The 17,494-nt window shown below is 38.5% G+C and overlaps 1 protein-coding gene across 5 annotated transcripts in view; it reads right to left on the bottom strand.

The window, feature by feature from the left end:
• LOC124166505 (sodium/calcium exchanger 1-like) overlaps positions 1-17,494 on the bottom strand; it is a 331,828-nt gene that overhangs the window by 222,698 nt on the left and 91,636 nt on the right. For 4 of the 5 annotated variants that reach the window (XM_046544036.1, XM_046544038.1, XM_046544039.1 and 1 more), the window contains exon 3: positions 677-798. The exons of the other annotated variant lie outside the window; for it this stretch is intronic. The gene's annotated coding sequence lies outside the window, so the exon portion shown is untranslated. The remainder of the gene's footprint in view (positions 1-676; positions 799-17,494) is intronic. 5 annotated transcript variants of the gene reach the window in all.

Raw genomic sequence — 17,494 nt, 5'->3', positions numbered from 1 at the left:
GGAATTGGGAATCTTATAAATAAGTTCGAGTATAATGTGAGTCTCTGATTAAGGATTGATTAAATTTTCGCGGTGCCTCAACATATCATTTGATGAATATAGTAATATGCATCATTACTTAACGTGGGGTTACCATTTTTGTATAAGCAACACCTAGTTTTGGCAAAGAGGACAAGGTAACATCTGAAATCAACACTGCATGAAAATACTGAGAAATATAAGGATACAATGAGAAGATGTAAGGAGGATACAAAATAAAAGACTTGCTTACATTATCGAAAGGAATACTCTAGTCATTGGCACGAACATTCGCAAAAGTGTTGGTTTTCTCCTTCTGTCACCACGCTGTGTTTATAGTCGAGGACCTATCTCGTCCAATCGAAATATAGGAATAGTGTATGCTGAATATACTGTATGCATACTGTATATATCTACGGAATACTGCATACCATAATCAGGACAAAAAATGAATTACCTCGAGTAAGTTGTCCTTTAAGGTTACGGCGATTCCGAATTGTTTTAAAAATGTGAAATTCATCGATGCACATACACATGAATAAAAGAAATGCTTACATTCGCGGATGGAGTCCTCTAGTCATAGGTACGAACATTCGCAATAATTTGTTGGTACGCGAAAATTTTGAGTAGGGAAATTTTCTATTGCAATCTGACTTACCACAGAGGATTCAAAAAACTTTCCAAAGCTGCGCAGTTCTACGAAATCCTTTAAGAATGAAAATAAATGCAATTCATGTAGATGTCCAAGTTAGGGAGATGCACAGAAGAGACGTTGCGGTCCTGGAAGAAAGAAAAATAAATAATGAGCAAGAGAGAAAAATAAAATAGGGAGTTTCATTTTGAGAGGATGGTATGGCTCCTCAACTAACACATAAACAGCTATTCCATAAAACATCGAAAAGGCTGGATACCCAAGAAAAACCGATTTCACGGAAATGCCTCGTTCCGATTACGACTATCCGAGCGATCGTCCTAACAATAGTTGGCCGAACTAGCAGTGTGAATGTATGTCCTGACAATTCGCGATTCCAGCCCGGAAGACATCAACTACCGGCGAAAACTGTAAGCAGCGCGATGGTGATGGAGTGAGATAAATGTGCACCAATTTAATGGAGAGTGGTTCAAAAAACGATATAGGTATATTGAATGAAAAAGTGCACTACATACGGAAAATCCTCTGTACTGTGACGTGCAAATACGATACTTACGAACTCGATAGATATTAAGGAAAAATATAACTTATGATGGAGCAAAATAGCCATATAAAGCTCGTTGCGATCTAATCTAGAAACATAATTTATCACCAATGTGTCCGCCATTTTGGAAAATTACGTCACCGACGCTAGCGCCGCTGGTGGTGATTTGAGTCGCCAATAGTTCTCGTAGTCCGAACGTTGCCACTTTACGATGGTTATGCGCTAGGAGACCGAAAGAGGAAGCGACAAGAGAAAGACGAAAAGTTCGTGAAGCTCCCTTCGCTCTATTTTTTCATGGATTTATCCAAGCAAGGAAGAATATGGGCGGAAGAGAAATGATTCGTTAAATACACGTTGAACACAGTAATATCTTGACCCTGCATATCTCAACAGCTTATCTAACCGTCAATTTCTCGTTCACTTTAGATGATAGCACTAGAGGGAAGCACAGGCTTTAACCATCTTTGTGTGAATGCACCATAGTTCCAACGATTGCTGGAACAATCGTAATCTGAACGAGACATAACTGTAAAGTGCATTCAACAAATGTTGGCGTTGCCACAGCTCAGTAACTAAGGAGTTGCGACCCCATGTTTATGGAAAAAAACATGCTTAAAGTTGTCTTCCCTACCACCTGAATTATTTCAGATTCCTCCAGAAACACCATGTATAATTTACAAGCAGGCCACACGGCTTTGCTCGGGAAGGATGGTACACAGAGAAGTGGGAAACTTGAAACTTGCAATTCATGGTCGCATAGCAGGATTTATTATATTTACTCTTTGAGCGTGTCAAGAGGTAGGTATGCCTACCCGGCATAATGTCGCACCGCAGAAGCTGTATAACGTGACGTAATAAACTGTTATAAGAAAACAATGCAAAGGACGCGTTGGACGCAATCGAAGGGGGACTATGGGGTTTGGTAGCATGAAATACACCTACGTACTAACTTTGGTTGCAATCCGTGTAGCCGTCTGCGGAAAGGCATAACGAGCAGACAAACAGACATCCTCTTTTATAAATCTAGATTTTTGGCATCCCATCTTTTTATGATAATTATTTTTATCTCCATTAGCACTTATGGCATGAGTCAACTTGAAAATCAAGTCATACTATCCGACTGTCAGCCAATATCTTTAGTCTAGTTCTCTCATCAATTTCGCCAAAATCATGTCGTTGACAGGCAAGACCGTGCCATTTGGTGAGAACGTTTACAGCCGTTGGTAACAGAAATGCCGCATTGCGAAATTATTTGAATATCACGAGGGCGGGTATGCGAAATTGCCTTGCGATAAAAAGAACCAAACGAGTTGTATTTTTGGTCGTCCGTCAGCTTTATCCCAAAATCGTTCAAAAATATTTCATCCGAGAGATTAATTTGCCTTTTTTTGTTTATCTCACCGCGCTAGGAAAAAGTCGTTCGGCAGTCCCTCGGTATGCACCATTGATTAGACTACAGCACGCATGGGGCTGGAGCTCAGATTCGTTTCCCTTATCTGCTTAATGCCCATGACTTTGACCCTATATGCTAACTGTTATAGATGCATTTTCCAATCCTAGTGTTCTATTAAGTAAGTATTCTATCATTATTGGTGCAGGAACTGCGCAGCATAAAGATAGAATTCACAGCATCTTTTGCTCACAGGTTTATATTCCTTCCCTCTAAAGATGGTAACAACAACAACAATAACCAAAAAACTGTTTACAAATAACAACTGTCATTAATACTTCCAACTGTTGGAAAGTTGCAGCCTTTTATTGCTCATTATATATGCCAGTTCCAACACTTCCAAATTTTTCTTATTCCCTGCGTCCTGTCTGATTTTCCCAAGTACCAAGCTCATGATCTTGATTCTAGATACGCCATTTTGGCTCGTATTGTCAATTTTTAAATCGTTGCTACGCCTTTTGACTATCTAACCCAGCAAAAGGTCTGATTGAATCATCGTAGTTGAGTGTTATGATAGAAGCCTAAAAACCGTGCCGCGTTACTACAGCAACACAGAAGTGTCCCAAAAGAGCCAAAATTCTTCGTGGTAGCAAAAGTAAAAAAAGTAATGCTGGCCTCCTTTGGTTTATGAGAAATACTGCGTAAATGTTTGCTTACTATTGCTGCCTAAAGAGCTAGAATTTAAATAATACTGACCCGTGGCTACATTTCTTGCCTACGGGGTCAAAATACCACTTTCGGTAAATAAGTTCCTGTTGCGTAATTCGATTCCAACTAAGTTCAATAGTGAACTGCTTCGACACCGCTAATAGATCGAATCAACACCAATCACGCCTTCAATCTTTTCGCATTCTCTTCGCAGTGTCTTGTAGTAAAAGTCCACTAAGTAGTTCGAGTCGAGCGTAACAGTAGCTAGTAGTCGACAGCTATACCAGTCAACTTCGACTAGCAAACCTAGCTCTAAGCGATTCCCATTGTGACCTCACAAATCGCGTTTCAGGAGGAGGTTTACGCGAGGTTTTCCCTTCCACTACACTTGGGGTATCTGTATCGCCCCCATTTTTCAAATTGAAATTAGTTTTATTCAAATTATCAGTTTTAATCCTTAATCTGGCTTCATTTGGATAGACATCGGATTTTTTTAAATTTCAGTAGCGCCTAACGTATTTTACAGAAACGTAAATCGGCATACCTCAAAGTAGAGAGACCATTACCTGAGAAAAGCTCAACTTTCTATTAAGTTCAGCTAACAGTAACGAACAGAGCATTTTCAATTGATAGATTTAAATGCACAAGAAATTAATCGAAAATAAATTTCATGATTTCAGGACAGTCCAAGGTGTCACTGATGATATATATCACCTATTGGTCAGGATCATAATAAGGCAAGTCACGCTGTGTTACGCTTCCTTGGGAACTAAAAACGATGGCATAATTTCTCTTAATAATTATGAAATTCCCCATTCAGGTCATTGCGTTAATATATATTCGGTGAATAATTCGATTACATAGGTCACTTAATTTTACTTATAAATATTACCTCTAAAATTCAATATAATGCTATTATTATCATTAGGTGGTTTTCACATATTTGAACGATGGATATCAGAGATATTTTCGAAATAGCATAGCCGCAGACATAGTCGGTAAAATTAAGTATAAGTAATGGTTTTTCATTACCTACTGTAAGTAATCAATATATAGTTAGTCTAAAAAATTAAACCGCAAAAGCTATCCTTGGTACTGCTTGGTTTTTTATTCTTAATTGCTGCTCACCACTATAATTAATTCTGTTTTTAATACAAATAGCTTAAGAGAGAAGAATTATTACAACTGGCTGATAATAAAATGCTCGCCTACAACTCTTGTATGCCCACTGGTCCAGTTCATAAACCCAAACGGATGACCCTTCGACAATTTATCCAATGGTAGGTAACCCTGGCAACCTATCAAATAAGGGTCGAATCTTACTTTTCCGTCCCGAGGTAGTTCCGAAGCGAGGAAATGTCCGGAATGCACGCCAGGAAGCAGTGAACGTGTGATGAGCCAAGCGACAGATGATTGGGATCCCGAATTGGTTCGTGGATCGATGTCCGTGGGTTAACTTTCAAGCAAGATGGCCGGCTCCTGAAACTAATCAGTTCCAAACACCAGGTCGAGGCATGATAGTTAATGCAAGCAATTTTTTGTTTCAGTGCATGTGACCCAGATTGGAATAAAAAATCCGATATCTTTTGATGAGCCTGACCGTCCGACTTCGACGAAAGCATTTGTTTTCAGCTTCCAAAAATCAATCGGAGCCATGATTACCTATGCATATCGCCAAAACATAAATTTTCGTTGAGTGAGGTGGCCCAGTGAAAGGAACTTGACCACATGTATTGAGTGAACTGGGTGAATATATGTACCTATGTAAACGCAATATTAAGCCAGCGACTTAGTCTCGAGTGAGCTCTACCTTCCCCTATCCAAACTAGCCTAATGGTAAAGAAGCAATCGTTCACTCCGGCGTATTTTCATAATGACCATATATAATTTATGCTACAAATAAATCGTGTATTTTCGGATCATAGGCAAATTAAAAATAAATTAAAAAGTATTCCTGCCAGTTTTATTTTTACTTTCGGGGTCAACTGTAGAACTAGATAATGTAAAAACATTTTCGCTATTAAACAACAAAATTTGGGTTCAAAATATACGCCAAAGCCATTTCATTTATCTTGATTAATGTTTGCAACTTATTGTAGAAGATGAATGCTGTAGACGAAATAGTTTTCTCTAGGCTGAGTTACAAAGTCCATGAAGTTGACAAAACGGCTAGTTCTACGGTGCGCAGAGCCCTTTTATTGCATTGGCGTGTTTTCATTTTTCAAAAATTTTCATAAGACAAAAAATAAAACCGAATTAAGAATAAATATTTCTTTAAAATAATGTATTATTCATTGTTTTATCAAGCAACAAGCTCAATTATAAATTTTCAAAGTATAGCGGCACATCATTTTGACGCCAAAGGGTAAACGTCCAATCCGATGGACGCAGTGCTATACCAGAAGCGACTTCCACACAGAACTCGAGTAGGCATCGGGAAATCACTAATAAATCTCTACCACCACTGAGATAGAAATCCGAGCCCTGGTATGAAGACAAAACACTCGCTACCACATCAACATGCATAATGGATTGAATGACTTTGGATGCGAGTCCATCCGTCGTTTACGGTGTGAGGTTCTGGGTTAGGACCGCGAGCTCGTAAACCAGTAAATTAGGGAGTTGAGTATCGGAGTCGATGTCCAAGCTTATGGGATAAAGGTTGCCAGATAGAACGACAATAGGCTAATGACTCTCTCGCCTTTAATTACCTCCAACTGCGCTCACACCTGGATTCGCAAATCGAACTGTTGACGCAAATGCCCAGTGCTCCTTACTGGTGGCTAGTAGGTATGTTCAAATCCTTAATTTTACCATATAAAGTGATTTTTCACGAAGAATCTCCTCAAAAGTAACTGAATACGTCAATCCATTTTTTTTAAATACAAAGAGCCAAGGACTCAGGAAAAAGTTCTAAACGAGAACGAATTCAAAACTTAAAAATCGAACGGTACAAGTTACAACGCATTATAAATTCTCAAATTTGAATGTGACTCAAAAAGAGATCGATCATCGTTATTTATGAATTCACGTCGATATTCGATAACGATCTTTATTACGTTCAGGAAAAGATACGATGACGTCACACGTAACTTTGACCATTGCAGTAGGTACAAACATTTTTGTGAGAGCAGTAAGCCTGTTTTTTTTCATAAAATTGTTTACTTTTGTTCGTTCATAATAGGGTAATAAATTTTGATCCTAATTGAACGATAGGGGAGCGAAAGGGGGGTAAGAAGTGCGCTGGTTTACTGATCTAAGGGACCTGGACTCAGTTCCCGGGTAAAGCCTTTGGGGACCTGCAAAGAAGTATCCTTGAAGTGCGAGGTAACCATGGGGAAGGAACCGAGTCCCTTATCCTACATAGGTGAAATTCAAACGCCTATGGCTTACTTCGGGGAGAGCTCAACCGTCAACTATCCTCACCAACCTTCGGATTGTATCACTAAGTGAGTGATTTTTAGGAAGTCCTTCTTAAAATTACATAAGTTGGCACGTTAATGCCATCAGACGTGCTAGGTTTTGGTGGTAAAATTCACAATGATTGCCATGCGAAAAAACATTTTCCTACAAATGTTGTGTATATTCTTTTCGTAATCACCAAAAACCTAGCACGCCTGATGGCATTAAAGTGCCTACTGATGTAATTTCAAGAAGGAGTTCTTAAAAATCACTCACTTATTGTTAGTGATATAATCCGAAGGTTGGTGTGGATAGGTGACTGTTGAGCTCTCCCCGAAGAACCTAAGCCAATGGAGTTTGAAGGGCAATTAAACGAGAAGAAGAACAAAGCAGGCCTCGGATGGTATACCATAGCAGGTGCCAAAGGATTTCAAACAGAATAATTGAGGGGGTGACATAAGTTAGCAATGATTTCATTTCTAAACAGAGTTAGGTACAGATACTGATAAAATAAATTAATATACAAAAGCCTAGTTGCCAAGGGATACGAGTGAGTCTTTGTTCTGTGATGACGTCAAATGGAAAATCAAATGCATAACTGAATATCTGGCTGACCTCGTTTGTTTTCTTTGCCTAATATCTGTATCCAACTATCTTAAGAAAAATAAAGCAATTGTACCCCTTGGCTTCTCACCCCCTCAATTATGAAAGCGTAAAAATATCAGCTGACTGGAGCATTTAGAGGAGAGCGGCGTAGAAATGATCTTCATATTGTTGTATTTTTTATTGCCAAAAGCGAAAGATTATTACTCCTGGAATCGCATTTCAAGCTCTTAAATTGTTAAATGACAATATCTATTTTTCGTGATTAAATTAAAAGTGAAAATTTTTAAGCGCGCGAAAACGCGACGTCTAAGTATGAATGCTGAGAAAAGCCCGTGTGACGTCATTCCTGGTTCCCGCTGCCACCGTGTGACGTGACCTTGGGGATAAGCTTTGAGCGTCGCTACGATGCAGCCTGCAAGCAGGTAGCAAAGTACTCAGCTAGCAGGCAGCGCTTAGCTTAAATAAGGATTATTATTACCCTATCAAACGAAGGAAACTCCGATCTCAGGCAATTTTAATAGGTGTTTATTAAGAGATATTTCCCTGAGTTCTGTGTCCCATGCATGCATTGGTAATCTCATACGATGTGAAACTCCTTTCTACTCGTACAGCATCTAGGTCCCTGTGACGTCACGTGGAGTGGTATCGCATGGGTGCAAATCAGGCCTATTTCAAATGAGGTTAAAATTGACCATTAAAATTCGTCTGAACTGGGATTTCTAAATATAGTATAATAAATATATCCAAATAATTTGTATATTATGAATACACTAATGGTGGGTAACGAATCGCAATCAATGCCTTTCGTTTTCTTTGATGAAGGAAACTACTCTATTCTCAAATTGTCACATTGACGTTGACAGGGCAATCAACAGGCCACGTTTCACAAAAGGAAGGATTATTATTATGAATGGATGTTTGCCATGGAACTCTACTTCAAGCACTCAGAGAGAGAGCCTCGTAAAATAGCGTCCAAATACGGTTTTTACGATCCCCGAAACGCGATGTATTCTTCTCCTGCGAAACACGCATTCCTCAACGAGGGAACGCATAAAATGCCGTAATACTCTGTTTTGATGCCTTTATGCGATGGTTCGAGTTTTTCTACCCATGCTGGGAATTTTAATATAAGATTTATGGTAAGGTCACCCTGTTATGAAGGTTTTTACATGCAATCAAAAAATTCCATGGGCACCATTATTTCAACTGATCAGAATTCCAGATAGGTTTCTTTTCTTTTTAAACAACCTTTCACAACTTTAATAAGGTGTCAACAGATCCAATAAAGAGATGCCACAGAGGAAAAGGAGAAATTTCCAGTTAATTTAAAAAAAACAATATTTTATTCTTGCAATAAGGGGGTGTGGTAGCCAAAGTGCATGAAATTTATTTACATATGCACATTTCACCTTAAGCGAATATTCAAAACACGAAATCCTCAAGTCGGCCTCTTAATGTGTTGTCAACCACCGCGTATTTAAATAGGTTTAAAGAATTCGCCACGTCGCTCACGGTACATGATGATGTTATTTATCAAATTCATACTTCTTCAATGCTATTCCTCGCAATGATAAACGTTATACAGCAAAATATTTTTTTAAAGTGGATCGCATTGCACAAATCACCTTGCCGCGAAGATTTCGAAATGGCAAAAGAAATCAGCCTTATGTGGGATGGAATTGGGCCTCCTCTATACAGCCCCCTTGTTTCAAACATAAATACAGCTAGAAGGTGAAGGAAAGAGACAGAAACACAAATATATGATGATGACACTAAGGTGGCGTGGAGATGGAATGAACGCCGAAAAAAACATGGAAAAAGTTAATAATAATTTAGTTCAGTGAAATAATTTAATAATATTATTAAAAATTTGTTTCTTTTGTTTTTTTTCATAAAATATTTGTACGGAGATTTGGGATTGCAGAAGTACATTTGAGATACTGTCAGAATTCCTAAAAAAAAAAACAATCCCATTCGTTATTGAGAAACGAAAAAAAAAATTTTTTAATTATAATTTTCAGACTTTATACCACTCTCTGGACGTCTGAATAGAGCAGTAAGACGGATATCAGTGTGCTGTCTGGGGTATTTCCCGTAAGGAAAGCATGAGGTGGCAGACTGATGTTGGAATGAATTTTTTTAGCACTTTCCATTGGATCATACCGTTGGTATTCTGAAAGTACGTTGGAAATATATTAAAGTAATGGAATACGCTTTCCATTTCCGTCCATCGCTCGCGAAAACGGCCTCGGGGCCCTCAACGTGCCATGATCTTTTTCCCATAACAAAAGCATTGGAAAACGTGCATTGGGTCTTCCTATGAATTTAAAAAATGCTTATAATCGGCGTTAGACCTAATAAAATCCTCAAATACAAGGCTAAAGGAATGAGGAATGTTTAAGGATAATACTTTTGAATCATAATCTATCCATAACCTAACGTTATAATTTTTCCAAACCCCCGTAATTTATCCCACTCGCCAGGAAAGCATGGCGTGGCAGACTGATCTTGCAACTACTATTTTCCGTACATTTAATTGGATTATACCAATGGAATTCTGAAGATACGTCGGAAATACATTAAAGTGATTTAATACGATATTTTTTTCGGCCTTCGCTCGTGAAAACGTCTTCGGGGCTATCAACGTGTTATGACCTTTTTCCCATAATGAAAGCATTGGAAAACGTGCATTGGGTTTTCCTATGAATTAAAAAAAAATACTTTTAATCGGAGTTATACCAAATAAATGACTCGGTTACAACTCTTAAGGAATGAGGAATGTTTAAGGATAATATTTTTGAATCATAGTCGATCCGAAATTTCACATTAGCACTTTTCAAAACCCCTGGATAGCGCACCCGTATTCCCCGTAAGGAATATGTATGAAAGGTATATACCTTTCGGACACTGTTTCCCTATGTAGCACAAGCGTATACAGTATATGAAAGGTACATATATACCTTTCGTATGCTGTATACGTATACGCTTCAGGATACTGTTTATGTATACTTAGAATCTAAAACATGTATACAGATTCTCAAGGAAACAGTATACACCAGGTATACTTAGGGTATATGTATACGGTTATACCATGAAATTTTCATGAAAACGACATTTTCTTTGTTCCTCGGCGAAATTTGCCTGGTCGCCTCAAGGCATCCTGCGCCTTTCCTTTGAGTCGTTTAGCCTTCTCGCCCTTCAACTGCGACCCTTCATGAAGCGGGGAGGGAAATGAAGGAGACCCTTGCTCGTAAGTTGTCATTTGGGAGTGAAGTGGAGAAAGGTTCTTCCCTCTTCGCCTCACCTTTTCAAAGCTTTCCTCCGAACTCTCCTTCCTTATATCTTTCCTCTACCTTTCCCTTCTTCTTTGTCACCATTTTGCTCTTTCTCCCACGCACTTTTCCCTTCGCGCGCGCTACGTGAGATATTCCTTTCGTTCGTCGCGCTGAGATGTCTGTGTATCGATTGAGAAGCGTGGGTCATGTAGATATACTGAAGACCTTCACAGTTTGGTTCAAGCGGTCAAGCCTAAGCACGGAACATAGTCACCCCGAAATTATACACAAATCAAAATCTTCGAAGTGGGAGTAGGCCCAGGGAAAGGAACCTGTACCCGTATCCTGAAGTTCAAATGTCTGTGGCCTAGTCCGGGGTCAGCTCTACCCTCGCCTAACCAAACCGTCGTTCAAGTTGCATCACTGAGTCAGTGAAGGATTAAAGTCGCCATGAAAATATATTTGGCTAACCGGGATGCGAACCCGGATCTTACAAATGCCGGTCAGGCGTGTTAGCCAACTTTGCTACCTAGCCATCTTCTCAGGGAGAACTTCAGGATTGGTTTTACGGAACACGGTATTGACGTCACAAGTCCACACTATGTCAAATGTGACGGAAGTCGGGCTTAATAAGGCAGAAAAAAACCCCACTTTGTCGCGATTTGGCGACGAAGATTTTCAAAACATTGCATGAGACAACTGTACGCTGACAAGAAACAGAATTAGATACAATAAAATTACATGAAACAACTTGTACAAGATGACTTTGTACGCAGTCACGCGCACGGGTGCTAAGCTCTTTCTCAGTCTCCCACTCTCTCTTCTCTTCGCGCGCTCTACGAGAGATATTCCTTTCGTCCGTCACGCTGAGATCCCAGTCGATCGATTGAGAGAGAGGTAGAAGCGCAGGTAGATATTACAGACCTTAACAGTTTGAAATACTTTATGAGCAGTCAATATTTCTGGGACGGAGTCTTTCTTCGAGCTATTCAGATATTCGCGTTCCTGCTTCAGAAATTTTGTATTTCTTATGTTTTTCTATAGATTTCTGACGCATATATCGGGGGGGGGGGGGCTAAGGGCAATAGCTACCCTTGGATATCCAATTTACATTAGATAGAATGGTAATTTTGTTCGAACCCCTACTACTGCTGGAAGGATGCCCATTAGCCTCCTATCCTGGATCCGCCACTGTGTATACGGTTGGACGGTTTTCCGTCCTTTCAATTAGCCGCATGATCAGCAGGTTCTTAGCTTGATAATAGCTATTTAACAGAATGAAAACACAAGTCTATTTCCACACTTCTTTCCTTCAACCGTCTTAAGTTTCGGCAGAAGACCTAGATTTGACCTTGAAAATGGCAAAATCTGGGTCGGTAGAAATACAGAAATGAGTAAATAGACAAGTGGTTTAATCGCGTTAAAGATTAAAGATTTCCACCGAATTACGGCGGATACTGTATCTTTTATAGAATAAACCTGGTGAAGTAAAGGAGTCTTAGGACTGTCGCATCGTTAATAAAACTATGCAAGATTGTGAAATGACCATCTGGGGTGTCAAATCACGTTTGTGCCCTTTCGATCATTGAATTTGATGGTAATTTAGAGTCGTGGCACTCCATAAATACCTCTGGCTAGAGAGTATAAAATAGAGCGGAGAGTCCCTTGAGAAGGACAAGAGATAAGTACCTGGAGAAGAAGAACACAAGAAACGAGGTAATGAGGGAACTGAAAGAACTAGCAGGGGAAATGGTTTATTGTTGCCATTTTCCGGCTCTCCAGAGCCACATCTTTAGCGAAATTGATAAAATCTTTAATTTTCATCGCAAAACCACGGTTCGAAGACGTACCTGATCTTACGATTGGCAGGAATACGATGCTAAATATAATTTTTTGCTCCATTTTGTAGTTGCAAAAGTCAAAACTGCAGTCAGAGCGGTAAGTTTTCTAGAAGGAGCCGCAAGCTCGGAGGTTCGAGGAGAGAGGCCAGCGAGGGTGAGAGACTAGAGGAAAGGGTTGCGGATTAGGGACCCTTCGGAGGGTATAATACTCCCAACTCGGGACTACCTGCGACATGACCCCAGAAAAAACACCTACAACCACGTTTACACTGCGTTAGATGTTATATAAAAAAGTTACATTTAACATGTTTAACGAGTTACAAATCCGTGTAACAAAAACATTGTGTCATTAAACAAAATATTCGTGTTATACCTATCACAAGTTTTTGGTCTCCCGCTTCGTGCGGGAAACCAAAATTGTGTTTCATAACATAATGTTACATGTTACACGGATTTGTAACTTTTTCGTAAAATATGTTATATGTAACTTGTTCATAGAACATGTTACTCAGTGTAAACCCACCTTAAGATAACTCATAACTGGGAAATGAGAAATGGAGGGATGTGGAATACCAATGACAGGGTAACAGATCACGAATCAAGGTCTCAGCAAATCATTCTTTGCGCAAACTGCTATTCAGAGAAGGGCCTCATTACATGTAAAAGCCTCGTCATTCAATATGGACTACTTAATTTGTTTCAACCCGTTGATTCGCGAGAGAATTAAGTGTCTTTCAGAATTACAATCATCATTTTGAAAATATCCCCACTTAAGAGACCTTTAAATAAATCCGTTCAAAGGGTTATATACATGTCTCAAAATTCCTTTGAATTCTCTCTAAGACTCGAATGACATTTGTTTAATCTATCTTAATGGTTTTTCTCATTTCTTAAGCGTCCATTGACGAACACAGTCGGCCAGTTCTCTCCACTTCAGCAAAATCAATTTATCTTAATCATTTCAAAGCGTTTCCACCACTCGCCAAAGATGCTGTGAGCAAAGTTTAGCCATTTCTTCTAGAGTCGGCGGAAAAAATTTAATATTCGTCGAAATTTTTAACCTCAACGTAACCAGACTCCATGCGTCCCCAGCAATTATAAATCGATACGATTCATGTAACAACTTCAATTCTCCTCTAAAACGAAAGAGTTATATAGAAACAACCGAAGCTCATTTAAAAATTTCGATCGAGAAAAAACAGTTGATTTTATTACGAGAGGCTTTCCAGTTAATTTTAAGGAAAATTCTGGAAGCTGAAATTGTAAAACAGAGATATTATTTTTGAAAAAAGTTGTAGCCATTCTTTCGCCTTTGCCCAAGGAATTTCAACTCCGATCAATTATTGTTCAGCAAAATCTATTTATTTTCCGAAGGTTGATACATCCCATAAAATTTTCACAACTAAAATTAGTATCGGCAGTCTCTTGTAGAGATTATTATGGGCAGCTCACCGGTATCGGATGGGTTATACAAAATATCGATAAATAGCTTGACTAATCTATTTCTATTTAAATTCAATTCCATTGAAAACATTTATCGAAAAAAACTGTCCTGGGATTTCCATTCGTCCTGACTCTCCGTTTCCGAGCTAACTTAATGAATATTGGGATCATCTTTGCGTGTTCAAGGATCGTCATCCAAATTTCCCCGACCTTTTCAAAAGGTTTCCGGGGGTTTTCTGAGAATATTCAGGGAGTTGGAATCATCAATCGCCTCGCAGATCTCGGGAAATAAGGGAAGTGAAGGGGTATTGGAAAAAAACCCTACCAGGAAGTTTGCCGTTGGTTGGACGCGGCATCCTCGGCTCTGGTATACATCTCTGTTTGCACGCGCGCTAAAGGGTCCAGGGGTCGTTGGCGGAAATTTATCAGCCGGAGTGAAAATGAGCCCAGAAGGCGAGGAAGGCCGCGTAACCCCGTAACTGTTGCGCCCTTTGAAACATTCAGCGTCGTCATTAAACCCGGACTAATCCTCATCATTCACTCTAATCCTCTTAACACTTCTTCGGACCCCTCTCCCATTTTATTTCTTCCCTATGCTGCCTCCTCCTGTAGTTTCGCAAACGCTATTGGACTTCGAAAATTTCAGGCGTCTCTTTAATTTCTATCCATTTACTATCCCGGGCCTTTCTAACTCATGAGATACTTTACGTCACTAATTCTAAAGTAATTAAAGTACCAAAAAATTAGCGACGACAAGAAAAAACGGATTTGTAAGGTAGTTACGCCAGCAGAAAATTTTATATTTTAAACCAGTTAAATTTTAATTTGCCAGTTTTCAGTTTAAAATGGAATATCAGGAATGTAGAAAATACGATAGTAAGTTCAAATCAATGCATTCATAACTAATACGCACATCACATTTCGAAAATATAGCAAATAAAAAAGATAAACTTCATGCCTACTTCCATACGCTTTGTGTCCAAAAACATCATGTCAGAGGAATGTTTTAAATTATATAGGGAACAGCCATGCAAAATTCAGAATAAACTTGACGAAGCAGTACTGCACTTGGAAAATTGCATGCGTCTATGGCGAAAGTCTTTCCTCCATCTTTATCCAATCCGCACGGAAGTTTTTTCATTAAAAGTTCGAGCAGAGGTTTTAAAAAGAAAGCAGAATTCTTCGCGCACTTACTTCGAAGATTACATGTCTAAATATTTAATGACTTTGACAAAGGTCGAATCCGTGAGGAATTAGATCCACGTTCCAAACGCTAAATGCGATTAAAACTAATTTTCTTTTCTGGGGCAAGTTGTCAAATGCAGCCATACGTATCATTAACGGAGTTCCACTCCTTTATACTGGCCAATCGACAAACTTTTTTCGAACGGAAACTCTCAAAAAAATGTCATTGGGGAAAATGGCGATATTATACAATCGAAAATCAGGAAACCAAATTCTTTCCGTAATTTTCAAGCACTTCGATCTATTTCTCAATAAAAGTGCCCAATTATATCACTATTTTTGAGGCTATTTACACTGTACTTGCAAATTAAATTTCATGAAGGGATACGGATCTCTGTATCCTCACCTTAATAAAAATGTATTTTCGTTGATTCAGCCGGACCGCGGCTTGCCAGTCACTACTGGTTAAATAGAAGACCCTTCTCCACCTACACTGCATCATTTGTTCAATAGATAACCGTAGTGGTACTTCCCACAGTAAATAATCTGAAATAAAATGTATGCTCACGGTAACAACGAAAATAATGACACTACATTAAACTTGGAACCTAAGATATTGACAATTATGTCTTACGACCATCAAAATGCGTAATAATAGGCATTTCTTATATTTATTTAAAACATGTAGAGGCATTTGTCACACTCAGAGGCGCTACTAATTACGTTCAAAAGCACCATCTAGTCATCTAGCCATCATAATTTCAGTGAACAAAATGTTCTAAATTTCATGGATGACATTCTGCTCATAAAGGCTACTCATAAATTCTCACAAGAGGGATCTGTTTATTCTTAGCTAAAAAAATCAACTCCAGCCGAGGTGAACAATATATGAACTATGAGAGGTAGATAAAAAAACTTGCCCTCGATAATATTAAAATATTTTCAAAGAGGACACCAAAATCTCTCCATAATGAAAGAACATTGCACATTGGTTATTTACGCAAAAAAGAGGGTCGGTTCAGCCACTCAAAATGTTATGGTGCAAACGGCGATGTCATTGCAATTTCGATGAAACATGTCTCAAAACAATTTAAAATTGATGCCAGTGACCTAATTATATGAGTAGTATCAATTTCCGAAGATGTACAAACGATTAGATTAATTGCTCTGTAACATAGATATAACAGTTAGCACTACTGCCGAAGTTCTGACAATATGAACGATTAAATATTAATATTGTCACCGATGATTTGTAACTACTGTCACAAGATGTAAGTGTGGTTATACGGGAGCCTTACATATGAATATCCGTGAAACTCTGTCGACACTGTGGATTGCCTTATAATAACAACAAAGGAAATTGTGCCAAATTACAATTTAGAAGACTCTGTCGATCAATGGAATAGCTTTCCATCCATGCTCTCAAAAATGTTGCGTCACTAGGAATGCAATTTCCTCGCATGATTCATTTCATAACCGTAATTCTCTCTATTTTGGTCCATTGCTCAAAAATGAGGGTCGCGGAGACTAAACAGTCTTTAAGGGACAACGAAATTTATAATTTGGAAATTTAGAATTTTAGAAGATAAACGAATATTATTTATTCATATAATACATCCAAATTAATAAAAATATCAATTATCATTAACCTATATTAATAATGTTAACAATAAATTTTGAATAAAACGAAGTTTAGAATTTAAAACGAGGTGAAGAACGTACTTGAAAATGACCTCTATGGATCGAAACAAGTCGTACCAGGAAAATAAATCAGTGGGAGTCAACGAAATCTTCTTTTCATTTGTGAATAACAGCTTCCACATAGTTGAGCCTGATACCGTTGAACGAGATGAAGAACTGTAATTTTCAACGAGCTTCCTTGCCCTGAATATTGATCTTAACTTCGTTATAGGCCCTTAAATTATAGATGACTCGACCAAAAATTCAGTGGATCTGTAATTTGTATGGTCGATACTAATTAACTTCAAATAATAAACTACAAATGTACCTGATGATGCCGCTTAGCGCAGAAACGAGTTGAACAAAAATCAAAATTTAGTGGAAAATTACGAATAAATAATTATGAAAGATATCTCTCGAATAGAATGATAGAGTTCAGAGGAAACTCCTTACAAGGAAGCACCTCAACACGTGAAACCCACTGCGAAATACTTTTTCTGGCTATGTTATTGCACCATCACAAACTGATACATGCGTCGATATCATAGATGTGAAATAAGATCGATCTAGACAATAAAACATCCTCTTCCTTACGAAGATGCATCAATCCCTCTCGCACGGTCTCATTTGGTGACGTATTGCTTGCGTACCACTTACGCTATCCTTTTGAAATTTTCAGGGTATGCAGACAATAGCCTGTTCAACATTCCGTTATGTTTCTAATATTAATGCATTACAACAGAGAGGTTA

Source organism: Ischnura elegans, chromosome 10, assembly GCF_921293095.1.
Source record: "Ischnura elegans chromosome 10, ioIscEleg1.1, whole genome shotgun sequence".
Classification (NCBI taxonomy): domain Eukaryota; kingdom Metazoa; phylum Arthropoda; class Insecta; order Odonata; family Coenagrionidae; genus Ischnura; species Ischnura elegans.
Note: the sequence above shows the minus strand (reverse complement) of the source record. Positions and strands in the feature narration are given on the sequence as shown.